The sequence below is a fragment of the Martes martes genome (assembly GCF_963455335.1).
Source record: "Martes martes genome assembly, chromosome: 3".
Taxonomy (NCBI): Eukaryota; Metazoa; Chordata; class Mammalia; order Carnivora; family Mustelidae; genus Martes; species Martes martes.
Window position 1 is genome coordinate 166313875 of NC_137890.1, and position 13570 is coordinate 166327444.

At 38.4% G+C, this 13570-nt stretch overlaps 1 long non-coding RNA gene across 1 annotated transcript; it reads right to left on the reverse strand.

The window, feature by feature from the left end:
* Window positions 1-7674: 7674 nt before the first annotated feature.
* LOC308340405 lies at window positions 7675-11784 on the reverse strand. The gene is made up of 3 exons (XR_013966591.1): window positions 11457-11784; window positions 9367-9472; window positions 7675-8447 (listed from the first exon to the last, which is right to left on the reverse strand). It is a non-coding gene; the product is annotated as an uncharacterized lncRNA (long non-coding RNA).
* Window positions 11785-13570: the final 1786 nt, after the last annotated feature.

Here is a 13570-nt window from a genome sequence, read left to right on the forward strand (position 1 = left end):
CATATCCTTAACCCAGGGATGGAAATTCAAAATCCTAAACTACCTCTTTAACTGTTTCAGGACTGGCCCCCCTTTTTGTCACACTGAGCTCCTTTTTCAAGGTGTTATTGTGTGACTAGCACCCATGACAATACCAGTTTCCTTATAGACAGGTTTCCAGTCTGAGTACTTGGAGATGAATCTTAAAAAGAATGTCAAAAAGTTCATATTTGCTTTCACACTTTAAAGGGATAGTTTGCCTTTTAAGTAACAAAAAATAACAATTTACTAGCATGTGCTTGTAGCATGTTAAGACATTTACACACATTATCTCTAATCCTAAAAACAGTTCTGCAACTAACCTTATTTGATGGATGAAAATAAGAACACATTGAGGTTAAGTGCTTTATCCACCATCACACAGAAAGGACCAGGACTCCAACTCCGGTCCCTCTAGATCCAAGCCCACGCATTTCCCTTAGGCAGGGTCTCCAGCTCTTAGCAACACTCCAGGGAGGCTAATTTAGTGTCATTTGTTCTAGTTTAATATTCCATACAGGAAAGTATTTTTTAATGTTATTTTTTTTAAAGATTTTATTTATTTATCTGACAGACAGAGACCACAAGTAGGCAGAGAGGCAGGCAGAGAGAGAGGAGGAAGCAGGCTCCCTGTTGAGCAGAGAGCCCTATGTGGGGCTCCATCCCAGGACCCTGAGATCATGACCTGAGCCGAAGGTAGAGACTTAACCCACTGAGCCACCCAGGTTCCCCAGGAAAGTATTTTTAAACAAAAATTGGAAAGATATTATAAATACTACTTCATGGATTTTTTGTTCTTGTTCTTTTGCACTTAAATTCTAAACAGATTGTATTCTTTTGGTAGCTAGATATCACCTTTGTTACAGTAATTTGGTAAATAAGTATTGGTTTGCATCAGGTCCATGTGTTGTAATATACAAGGTCCCATCTATCAGGCACCATATGAACAATTATCAAGGATGCACAGGGTAACCTAGTATAGATGCAATATAATGTACTTTACCAGTTTCCTGTTATTGGGTATTTAAGCAGCTCCCAATTTTTTATCATCATTAATGTTGTGATAAGTATCTCTATATATGTGTGTGTTTGTGTGTGATAATAAGCACATGACGGTAATTTGTTACTTATTGTTACTGTCATTGGGAGACTATCCTTTTTAGGTGTGAAAGTGAATGTGAACTTTTATATGTATATAATGTATATATATGTATATACAATTATGTATACTTATATATACATATATTATACAAATTATATATATATATTATTCGTTATATAAATGTATATACATTATACATTATACATTATACAAATGTATTTATATCTGTATATAGAGACAATTTTGTGCATTTATAAAATTATTTAAGACACTTCTAGAATAAAATTTTAGAGGAGTAATTACCTGACCACATATTCTTAAATACATCTGAAAGTTTGGGTAACATATAATTGAATTGGATTATAATTTCAATCCAATAATATTTTATCACTTTAATCCTTTACAGATCATTGTGAATGAAATGTTTTTAGACTAGAGATAGTGGCCAGTTAAATAACTGGGTTGTGAAGCTGCATACACACCCTGTTCATAACAGTGCAAGGAACATGAATTGCTTTAGTTTCGAAGTCCAAAGAAACAACAAAAAGGTATGCTGGTATAACATCAACCAGCATCCCTTGAGTGCTTACCAGGACTGATATTCACATCAGTATGTTGGTTAAAGTCTGATTGGTTGCTGTCCATGCAGACCTGTTACATATTTTAAATATCACCTGGTACTTACCATATGCTAGGTTCCATCCTGACACTGAAATATAGCAGTGCACAAAATCCCAGATCTCTGAATTCATGATACTTACATTGGGGCTACAAATACTTGCATAAAATATATAGTACCTGGGGTGAGTATACCAAAAGTAAAATAAGGCTTAATATCTTTCCAACTCACTTAGAGACACAGCACTTAAACACGTGCAATGATTAAAAGCAAAGACTATACTGAGTTTCAGGACATAGTAATTTTATGATAAGAATATAGATAGATTGACTGATCTAGGCAGAGTCCGGCCCCTGGTCTGCTACACCTCCCATGTCTCCCATTTGTTACCTGTGGCATGAAATGCCACATTTTCTTTCCTTGGATGCAAACCTTTCCTGATGAGTTTTTGGGCAACATATTATGCCACCCCCAGTCCTGCTGGCTGTGGAGGAGGACATGGCATCTCCAATCTGCTCATTTCTTTCAGGCGTCCTAATTGGAAGTCCTGCCTAGAACACATGGCCAGAGCAAAGAGCCAAGAGAAGAACAAAGGACAACTGCTCACATGTGTTCCTTCCCAATCTGGTCCAAGCTTCCTGGCTCAGCAAAGAGAGTCGGCAGTGCAAACTGCTAAATGGTGAAGGGTCAGAGGCAATGAGTGGTCACATCCCTGGTGGGCCGTGGGCCTGCTAGAAGAGACACCAGCTAGATTAATTTTTTAAAAGGAACTAAGATGGAGATTGGGAAATAAGATCAAATGGAAAAGGGAAAATTATAAAAGAGGAAAATCCACATTTCTGGACCTAATGCCTTTCTAGAATTAAAAATGCGAAAAGAGGCTAAGGCTTTCTTTTTCTTAGAATTTAAAAATTAATCTACTGAGGACACATTATGCCAATATTATGGAGAGAACCTTGAGGTAGAAATGGCCAGCCTTGGATTTTTAAGCCAAGTGCTAACATAAACTTCTTCTGTGGTTTCAACTCATAAACTCATTTATGTGGTACAAATTCTACTCAACATCTTAGATGTGTCACTTATTGACTCCTCCAAGACCAGAGCAATAGGAGTTGGTGAGACATAGTGTATGGTTTGGGGGTAGGAATATTTTCACCTAATTGTTGAAGAATAAAATTGGTCCAACATCTTTCCTAGATAATCCACATGTAAAAGAGTGATAGGGTAGGGGTACAAATAGAAGTCTACTTGCAAATGTCTTTATGAAGAGGCATGCTTTTTCCAAAGCAATCTGGAAAGTTTTATTCCATACTGGTTTTTAGTTTGGATTCAAAATCTTCATGGTCCTCACTCAAGACCCACCACCTTTATTCAAAGCACGTGTGCATGGACATCCACACACAAGTCACATGTCATTTTTTTTTTAATAAAAAGAAAAAAACAACTCCAAAAAGCCAGAGGAAATATCTGAAATTCTTGGAGCCATATTTTTGGGGAATGCAGGATTTTGCAGATTTCGGAAAGATGAGGGAATACAAATTGCCTATAGTATGTAACATCTTCACAAACACCTCACAATCAAACACATTCAGATCTTTGCAGTAAAACATATGAATATCCACTCTAATTGAGATAAACAAAGATCACACGAATCTCACATCAGCGCAGGTCAAGTTTTACAAATAAGGTTCAGTGACCAAGTTACAAAAAATGACTTTGTTAGAGCTTTTTAGATTTCTGAATTGTGAATGAACTGGCTATTGAACTCTGTATTCTGGATGTTTTCCCTTTATTCAATTCTACTAGTGATTGGGATCCTAACCAAATTATGACATAATTATCATCACCTATAAATATTTATTGATTACCAATTGAAGAAGATGGGGCATTTAGTTAAGATGACAGGACTTTTCTCATTAGCTGCTTATACTCTATGGGAAGTGCAGAAACTTGAAATGCTGTATGACTAGAACATGATAAAAATCTTAGTCATACATTATATAAAATTATACTGGTTCTGTTTTACTGTGAGCTTGTGTTTTTTGTTTTGTTTCATTCTTTGAGGAAAGGTTAGTTTGTTGCCTAATTTCCATTCTTCCATCTTAACACTTCTCCTTCCCTCTTCTTCTCCCACCTTGGCTCTGTCACCATTTCCTAAGGGCAGGTAAACTTGCCCTGTTAAAAGTTTTTATGCATTCGGGGTGCCTGTGTGGCTCAGTTGATTAAGGACTGAACTCTTGATTTTTAGCTCAGGTCATGATCTTAGGGTATTGCGATAAAGCCCCACAATGGGCTCTGCACTCAGGGCTCTGATCTCAGCACCATCTGCTGGATATTCTCTCTCTCCCTCTTCCTCTGCCCCTCCCCCCATCAAACAAACAAACAAACAAACAAATAAATAAATAAATATTTTTAAAAAGTTTTCATGCATCATGTACCTCTCTTCCATTGACAATTTCAATTATTTTGTGGATTTCAAAAATTAGTGTCTTACTTCCCCTAAACCATACGTTCCCCAAGGCAGAGATTATGTGTGAGGTCATTTTCTCCACCATTATTTCTTCAATGTCTAGCAAAATCTTAAGCACAGAGTAGGTACCAAGTAACATATATTGAATGGGTAGATGAATTGATGAATGGATGGGTGGAAGGATGGGTGGATAGATGGATGCATGGATGGTTGATCTAGTAGAGGGAGATCATGAGAGTCAAGTTGAGGTTAAAGTGAAAATGAAGCTTTGTCTCCTTTTGCATAAAGTAGAAATAGGAGAGTAAATATGTATTAGAGGGGAAATTCCAAGACACTGTTTACAACACTATTTATATCCAGCAGGTCAGGTCTCCAGATGTGTTTGTATTATGAAGAATAATTTGGAAATCTTGACCTCTAGCTTGAGACAAAGTAGTTTAGAAGCTCTGAAAAAGAAAATAATCTAAAATTCAAACCTTAAAAAAAAATTGGATTAATACAGAAAGACCTTCTTTAATTTTGGATACATTTTTATTTCAATGAAAACTGTAGGAAAATTGAGCTTGGGAAGAAATTATTCTCAAGTGATGATGGTGAAGATGTAGCTCAAACGAATACATTCAAGAGTTCTAAAAGGTGGCCATAATTTCCTAAAAGAACAAAAATGTTCTCTGCAAAAAGATTTCCTTTTCTTTCTCTCCTGGCCAATATCTTAAAAATAATTAAATGCATGCAAATAAGAAAAAGAAACCGATGAGGTAATAGGAGTCATCCTGAGGGTATGAATAAAAAGAAACAGAGAAGAGGAGGGGATGGAATCCATTAAACTCTCCAAGTATCCAAAACCTTCCAGCAATAGCAAAAATGAAAATGAAACCTTACCTTTTTGAAGTTCTTCCATTACTAATTGAAAGGTAAGAAGACTGGTTCCCTGTGCCTTAGGAAATACAGACTTAACAGATGTCTTTATTGAAGACTCTGCTGTTCTAAAGGAAAGAAGATGGATAACATTTCCCAAGCCCTTTTGTCAAGTCATATCCAAGTTCTGTCACCTAAACCTGATACACAATTAAACAATTGGCTAGGGTGTTGTCTTGACAGATTATTTGCCATGCTGGAAATGAAGAGATATTTGCTGCACCATTCACTTCTCTTGCTGGAAATGTTCCTAATGAGCAACATTACCAGCAGGAATTATTCTTATGTTTGGGAACCTCTCTCTAAATGGGAAAGAAAAAGTCAAGTTTAAAGCTAAACTATACAAATTAAAGGGATAAAAAAGGATGCTACAGTGAAAGGATGGCACTAAAAGGAGGTTAAGTGACTTTGTCCTTCATCTGAAGATTATTTCAAATTAATCAGATTACTCTAAAGCCCATTAGTGAGCAATATTTCTTGTGAATAATATTTGAACTTCTTTGTTCATTTAGATATTTTAAGGGATTTTACTTTGTATATAGTTTGAAACTTTTATTCAAAGCAATCATCTCTAAAAGATGGTACTTCTTTGACGTGATAAAGAACTTCATCAACACATATTAATGAGGGTTTAAAGCCTGGAAGATATTTGCTTCCCCTACCTACAACTTCAGCAGAGGTGATAGTGTCATATGATGATTTCTACTTCATTCTATGTCAAAACATGTGTGTGGTATGGAAGCAGTTATTATCTCAAGTGATCATTTGGATTTTCATCACTGTTGTAAAGAGCTGCCAAAGAAGATTTTGCAGATGTACTAGCGCATGGGTATGCAATGGTGTAACCATATCTATACACATACAGGGCTGTGTGTACACATACCAATATGCCCATGCATTTGACCACCTAGATGGATATTATGCAAACATGAATGTGTAGATATATGTCCAAATGTGCTTATGCATGTAGTTTTGGCTCATCCTTTATAATCGAGACAATGTCTGCTATTCAACTTTTCTCACAAACAAAAGGGGAGGAATGTGAGAAAGGACTACCTAATTTTATCACATAGTTTTAATACTTTATTGTACTCACAACTGATCTGGAGTACTGGTGAAATATACTGACTTCTAAAACCCGGAGTTCTGCATTGGAACAATTCCTCTGTGGTCTGAATGTCTTGTTACCCACTATAAATATCCTGGCCTAGTGGCCAAGCCAATTTTAGGCCAACGTACAGTGAGGGATGTTTGCCTCTAGAGTTGGCAAACTTCAATCCACTCCCTGCTTTGGTTTAATCTGAGAGCCAAGAATGGTTTTTACATTTTTAAATGATTGAAAAAAATTAATAGGAGAATAATATTTTGTGGCACATGAAAATGATAAGAAATTCAAGGTTCAGTGTCCATAATAATGTTTTACTGGGACACAGTCATTTAGGCATCCTCTGTAGCTGTTTACATGTTACAACACCAGAGTTCAATAGTTGCAAGAGAGACTATATGACCCACAAAGCAGAAAATATTTATTCTCTGGCCCTTTACCAAAAAAATAAAGGGGAGGGGGAGTGCCCTGCCCTAGAGTCCTATCTTTATTCAGTGGCTTTTTAATCTATCCATGACATACTATTTTATCCCTTCTTTCCTCTTCTTGTTCTTGAAGGAGGACGTGACAGCATATACCTCTTCATCCTCACCAGTTTTCTCATTGTAAGTCTTGGATTATCTCATGAAATTCAAAAATTATTCCCACTATTAAAAAAAAAAAAAAGCGGGACTCCTGGGTGGCTCAGTGGGTTAAAGCCTCTGCCTTCGGCTCAGGTCATGATCCCAGGGTCCTGAGATCGAGCCCCACATCGAGTCCCACATTGGGATCTCCGCTCAGCAGGGAGCCTGCTTCCTCCTCTCTCTCTCTCTCTGCCTGCCTCTCTGCCTACTTGTGATCTCTGTCTGTCAAATAAATAAAATCTTTAAAAAAAAAAAAAGAAAAGAAAAGCTTAATGAAGACATGAGAGAAAATAGAGAGTCTCTACTGGTTTCCTTGAAATAATACTATCAGGATACTATAATATTATAGGAATAAAATAATACTATAGGAATAATATACTATAGAAATAAAGAGTATAAGAATAAAATAATACTATAAGAATGGATGGCTCTATGGTATAGAGACCTGCTCATCCCCAGAATTATTTAAGGAAAGTTAGGGACTTCCAGACTATTAGGAAGGTCACAGAGAAGAAGTCATAATTCTTTGACATAGTCATTTCAGAATTTATTCAAAACTCAAAATCAATGATGATTTGTTTATTCTAAATAATCCTCTAGTCTGTTACCTAGCAGACTCTAGGTAACAGATAGATACCTAGAGGTATCTTCTCCCATGGCTTCTGTCCATAAGATATGTCTAAAGATGTCTTCCAAGTCTGATCCAAAAACAACATTCCTAGAAAGCAGGAAGGAAATCTATGTGTTCTGGATCCTTCTTTCACAGCAACCACCACTATGGCAATTAGAGTGATAATTGTGTGATCATCTTTTTTTTTTAATACTTATTTGTTTATTCCAGAGAGAGAGAGAGAGAGAGAGCACACAAGTGCAGGGGGTTGGGGGAGGGGGCAGAGGGAGAAGGAGAAAGAAACTCAAGCAGACTCCTTGCTGAGCATGGAGCCACCAAGGGGCTCGATCTCATCACCCTGAGATCAGGACCTGAGCTGAAATCGAGAGTCCAACATTTAACCAACTGTGCCACCCAGGTGTCCCATGTGTGATCATCTCTTTAATGTCTACTTCTTTCCAGGCTTTCTCACCTAGCTTCCTCATCTCAATCGCAGAAACCAGAAATTGTATTACAAATAATTTTCTCAATTATTCCCAAGAAATTTGATCTTAGAAAATTGTGGGACCTGGCTATCTAGTTTATATGAGGTTGTTATTTGTATAACTGAAGTCTGTGGGCAGGCAATCAGTCAAGAGAAATGGACATGAACTGGGAAAAGCAAGGTCAAACTAGAATATTCTAAGACTGACCTGGAACTTACACTGGTCATTCACCATTTCCAAGCCTCAGACTTTGAGGAGGGGATGTCCTGAAGGCAGAACTGGCCTCAGGTGAATGTGGCCTATGTAGCCACTCAGAGTCTCCTGCTTAGAAATATCTCACACTTGGTTTAATGCTCTGCTGCTACCATCTTGAAATTCTTAATGATATTTGAGCCAGTGGTCCCATGTTTTCATTTTACACTGGCCCTTAGAAATTATGTATTCAGTTGTGCTTGCTGGAAAGGTTGATTCTCCTCATCACACACCTGGTTCAGGAGCTGGAGAAACAGAAGCAGAATATCCAGCAGCTGGAGAAACAGAAGCAGAATATCCATCAGAAGACACTGAGGGCCAGCTCTTGTCCCATGTCAACCAGATGAACCAGCAGGTGAATGGAAACATGTGTCATATGCTACGGTGTCTCATACCTAGCACTGACATCCTCAGTGAATAGGAATATGGCCATTCCTTCATTTATACCATCCAAATCTCCCTCCCGAAAAAATATCTCCAGTGAGCCAAGACTAACTCAGAGCTACGCAGGGAAAGGAATTGTTGAAAATGTAATATGAGCTTAGTTAAGTTGGCACACTAAACACTCACCATACAATCAAAATCATTTCAATCAAATCCATTGGGATGCAGTAAAGCAGAATGGAAAGAGCCACGAGACCTGATTTCAAAGCCCAGATCCATCACTCACTGATGGAAACCTTACACAAGTTACCTATGGTTTGAGGTTCAATTTCCTCACCTACAAAATCAACAGAGCAAAACTAACTTGCAGAATCACTGTGAGAATTTGATAAAATATCGTTAATATACTTCCACCATTTTTAAATAAGTAAATAAATAAATAATCTGAAACTTTCTGCATTCTTAAGTAAAACATGTAAATAAATGAGTGATTTAAGAGAATGATCTCCGATACTTGGTTGAGAGGACCGGGACTCTTTTTTTGCTAGTGTTTTAGCCAGTAGCAGCACCTTCCCAAATCTCCCCCTGGAAAACCCCAAGTGGTAAATGAAAGTAAACATATTCCTTCAGGGGTTTCTTGCTCGCTAGCAGTACAAAATTCTGTGGTCTTATTTTATCTTGAACAATCCATGGGACCTGTATCTTCTGTGCTGTCATAGGGCTGTATTTGTTTTAATGTAAAATCAATACTTTGTATGACTTATGAGTGAAATCACTTACCTCTGTCCCTCAAATCCTCAAGCACAGTCGATGTTACAGAAAGATGCAACCTTCCACTTGGCACCTCCACAATGGTGATGATGATGATGATGAAGAGTAGCCAACTCTACTGAATACATACTCTGTATTAGGTGCTACAGGAATCCTCTTAAATAAATTATCTAATTTCATCTTCATAACATCTTCATTTTGTTAAATGGAAATCAAGAAACTAAGGCTCAGAGCTGTTAGGTAGCTCTTCTAAGATCAAAAGACTGGGCTCACAAGTGGTACAACTGATCACAATCCTGGGATCTCAAGTCTACATTTATAATCACTATTCGGTATCATCTCCCTGAAAGGACTCAGTGCTCCGTGTGAGAAGCCCAGTCAAGGGATCTAACTAAAACGCAATCTGCAATATTTATGTAAAGGGAAGCTGATCTACAAATAATTACTTTTAAAACATACATGTGGCAGATTTGAGAGTTTGAAGTTTATTGATTGGTATTTTCCAAAGCATTAGGAAAATGGTAGATGGGCAAGTGAGAAAGAAAAGGGAATCAATGGGGGTTGAGATGAAAGAAAGGAGAAAGAGAGAGATGAGAGAAATTCACTACGAATTTAGAATGAGCACGTTCAATTCGATTTCTTCATTTGCAAAGTACAGGTCTGGCTGACAAGGAAATGTGTCAAAATCCAGATATTTTGAGTATGTATTGGTGAAAAAAAGAGGCAACCACTCCCAACGTCCCAAGGAATGAGAAGTAAAGACACTCTGGGTCAGGATTTCTGGAGCCTTGATTCTAGCTCCCCATAGAGTCCAAACCAACAAGGCTAACGTGGGACTGCAGAGAACCCACTTGGGCATAATACCCTCAACAAGTAAATGTGCCTCCTCCTAGAAGCCCTAGAAAATCCCAGGGGCCAAAACCAATGACTTCTGACTTATTCTCGTAGCAGGAATTATAGCAGCTTCCTTCAACGGCATTGAGGTACTTACATGGCTTTTCCGGTGCACAGATCCTAGAGCCTGACAAGGCTAGGACAGTATTTTAAAAGTCAAATAAACTGCTATAATCCTCATAACATCCAGCACACCGCTTTGCTCATAAAAAGCATGTTCGATAAGTATATATTAATCAGCAGATGATGACACTTCTTGTACAGACAATTGAGGGAAGCAAAAACTACTCCAAACCAAAACTATGCTTGAAAAACATTTCAAATTTAATAAGTGAAAAAGTGGCTAAAAGCTGTTGCATTATGAGAAAACATGTTTTTTAGTGTAAAAGATAGTTTGCCGAGCATTCCAGGTTTATTTTAATTCAAAAACGGGATCAGACATTTAAAAAAAACATGATTTTTTTTTTCTTTGCCATTCTGAACATCCCCGGGGGGTAGAAGCCGTTCTGGTGTCATCTTCCTATCTCTATTCAGTGTGTTTTATCAGTGTGACTCAGACAGAGAATGTCCTTTTAGAGATGGGATTACTTTGGTCTAAAAAGAGAAAATCTGCAAAGCTGTGACGTTTTGGGCTGACTTGGGAGGATTTTTTCTTCTTCCTTTTCTTTTCTTAAATTAACAGTCAGTGACTCTCTGTGTGTTTTTTTAGGGTACTTTTTTCTCACTCGGTTATGGTGAACCCAACAACCCTTCACGACTTTGTTGTTTGTACTGACCCCCTTTGGTCCATCATTTTTGGTATAGTCACCAACCATTTTTCTTCCTTCTGGGATATTCAGCAGTGATACTGTTTGTAAGATGGAGTCCCACAGTGGAAAGTTAATATGAATCCATACATAGGTGCCCTGATAGGCTTCACGGTACTAGTGTTTTTCCTAAATAAAAGAACATTCTTGGGGTGGCTGGGTGGCTCAGTGGGTTAAAGCTTCTGCCTTCAGATCAGGTCGTGATCCCAGGGCCTGGAATCGAGTTGGCTGGGGTCATAATCTCAGGGTCCTGGGATCAAGGCCCACATCGGGCTCCCTGTTCGGCGGCAAGCCTGCTTCCCCCTCTCTCTCTGCCTGCCTCTCTGCCTACTTGTGGTCTCTGTCTGTCAAAAAAATAAATAAAATCTTAAAAAAAAGAAAAGAAAAGAACATTCTTACCACGTTGGTCAATGGCAGTCACAGAAGGTGGCTTTGGGTGGCTTCCGTCCTTTGCAATGTGAATACCCCGCAGAAGCACTTCTGTAGGTGCTATTCATTCTGTCTTGAATGCTCTTGCTCTGTTTCCCAGTGTTCCAATCTTGCTGTCCTTCACCTCACAGCTGACAAGCCGCCAGTCCCAGGAAGCCTTCCCAGATACCTCCTTCACCAGATTTGCGCAGTATGGGGAAGCTGGCATTATTAATACTGTATTACCGAGGTGTATGTCTGCTTTGGTTGCCCTGAAGCAGAATTCTGAAACATTAGCCTAGGTTCCTGGGCCCATCCCACTTCCTCCCCCTTCGTGTCCCCCTTACACCATCTCCTGTCACCCACATTTGGGCCCCATTCTGACTTTGCCTTCCAGGGAAGGCAAACCACGAGACGTCCCCGGTGCCTCTGACAGCAGTGTGTTGCCCCTTTTAACCTCCACATGAATTTATCACCCAGACTAGAGGTTTGAGCAATGAGTAATGCTTCTTCAATTTTTCTCTCTTTCGAGAGTCAGTATTTTCAGTCCCCGGCCAGCCCCCAGGACTGATTTTTGCTAAGTGATCAAACGGACTCTGAGGAGAAAATCCACAGATAAGACTTGGATGTCAGGTTAATAAACCTGCAGAAGATTATTTTTAAATTCCATCAAGATGATGCAAGCTTGCTAACTAGAGCCCATTTATAATTACAGTCATTATCAAATATGTTTTTCATAACTGAAATTCCATTGTCATTAAACCATTGCCTGAAATATTAACCCCTGATCATTTCAGATTAAAAATACTGAATGAAAATATAAGGAGACATTTCAGTTTCTTTCATTAAAAATATCAGGTTATATCATGAACTCTTCTCTTTTTTTTTAGTATTTTATTTTATTTTATTTTATTTTATTTTATTTTATTTTATTTATTTGACAGAGAGAGAGACACAGTGAGAGAGGGAACACAAGCAGGGAGAATGGGAGAGGGAGAAGCAGGCTTCCCACTGAGCAGGGAGCCTGATGCAGAGCTGGATCCCAGGACCCTGGGATCATGACCCAAGCCAAAGGCAGATGAATAACGACTGGGCCAGCCAAGCACCCCATGAATTGTTCTTAATGGTAAGGTTAAACAATGACAAAATTAAATTTTATGGAACACCTATTTAAGAAACCAGATTGCAGGGGCACCTGGGTGGCTCAGTGGGTTAAGCCTCTGCCGTCATCTCAGGTCGTGATCCCAGGGTCCTTGGATCGAGCCCCGCATCAGGCTTTCTGCTCAGTAGGGAGCCTTCTTCCTCCTCTCTCTTTGCTTGCGGCTCTATTTGTGATCTCTGTGATCTCTCTCTCTCTATCAAATAAATAAATAAAACCTTAAAAAAATTTTCACTTAAAAAAAACAGAAACCAGATTGCTTTCTACAAGACTTATTTGTTTGAATAACATCTTTCTATAATGGCAAACGTTTAAAAGAAAAAAGCACAATTATATGATGCACCCATGTCTGGGGCCAAGGGCAGATAGAAAGCAAAGGAAAGACAGGGAAAAGGAAAAAAATAACCACAAAGGAGCATTAGCTCTAAAATCCTAGCACACAGATCTCCAGTATTTTATCTTGGCTTCATTCTCCACCTTCTGTGGCCCTCAACATAATGCAACCACAGAATTCACTTTTGGGCACGACTCAGAACTAGTTGGTTCAAAAGTATTTCTCATCGATATAAATTTCAGTTAACTTTTGAACATTTTTTTTTGTTTTTACTTAAGAACCTTTGAAAAAATATATCAGTATAATTTATTATGCTGTGCATATAAAACATATTTAAACTTTGATTTCAGTGATTCTCTGCGGTCTGCTAGATTTTAAGTTCCTTTTTCTTTTAAGATTTTATTTATTTGACAGAGATCACAAGTAGGCAGAGATAGAGAGGGAAGCAGGCTCCCCACTAAGCAGAGAGATGTGGGGCTCAAGCCCAGGACTCTTGAGATCACCACCTGAGCCGAAAGCAGAGGCTTAACCCACTGAGCCACCCAGGCGCCCTGATTTTAAACTCCTTGATAATGAGGGCATTTCATGCATCTTTCCACCCCTAAGAAATCA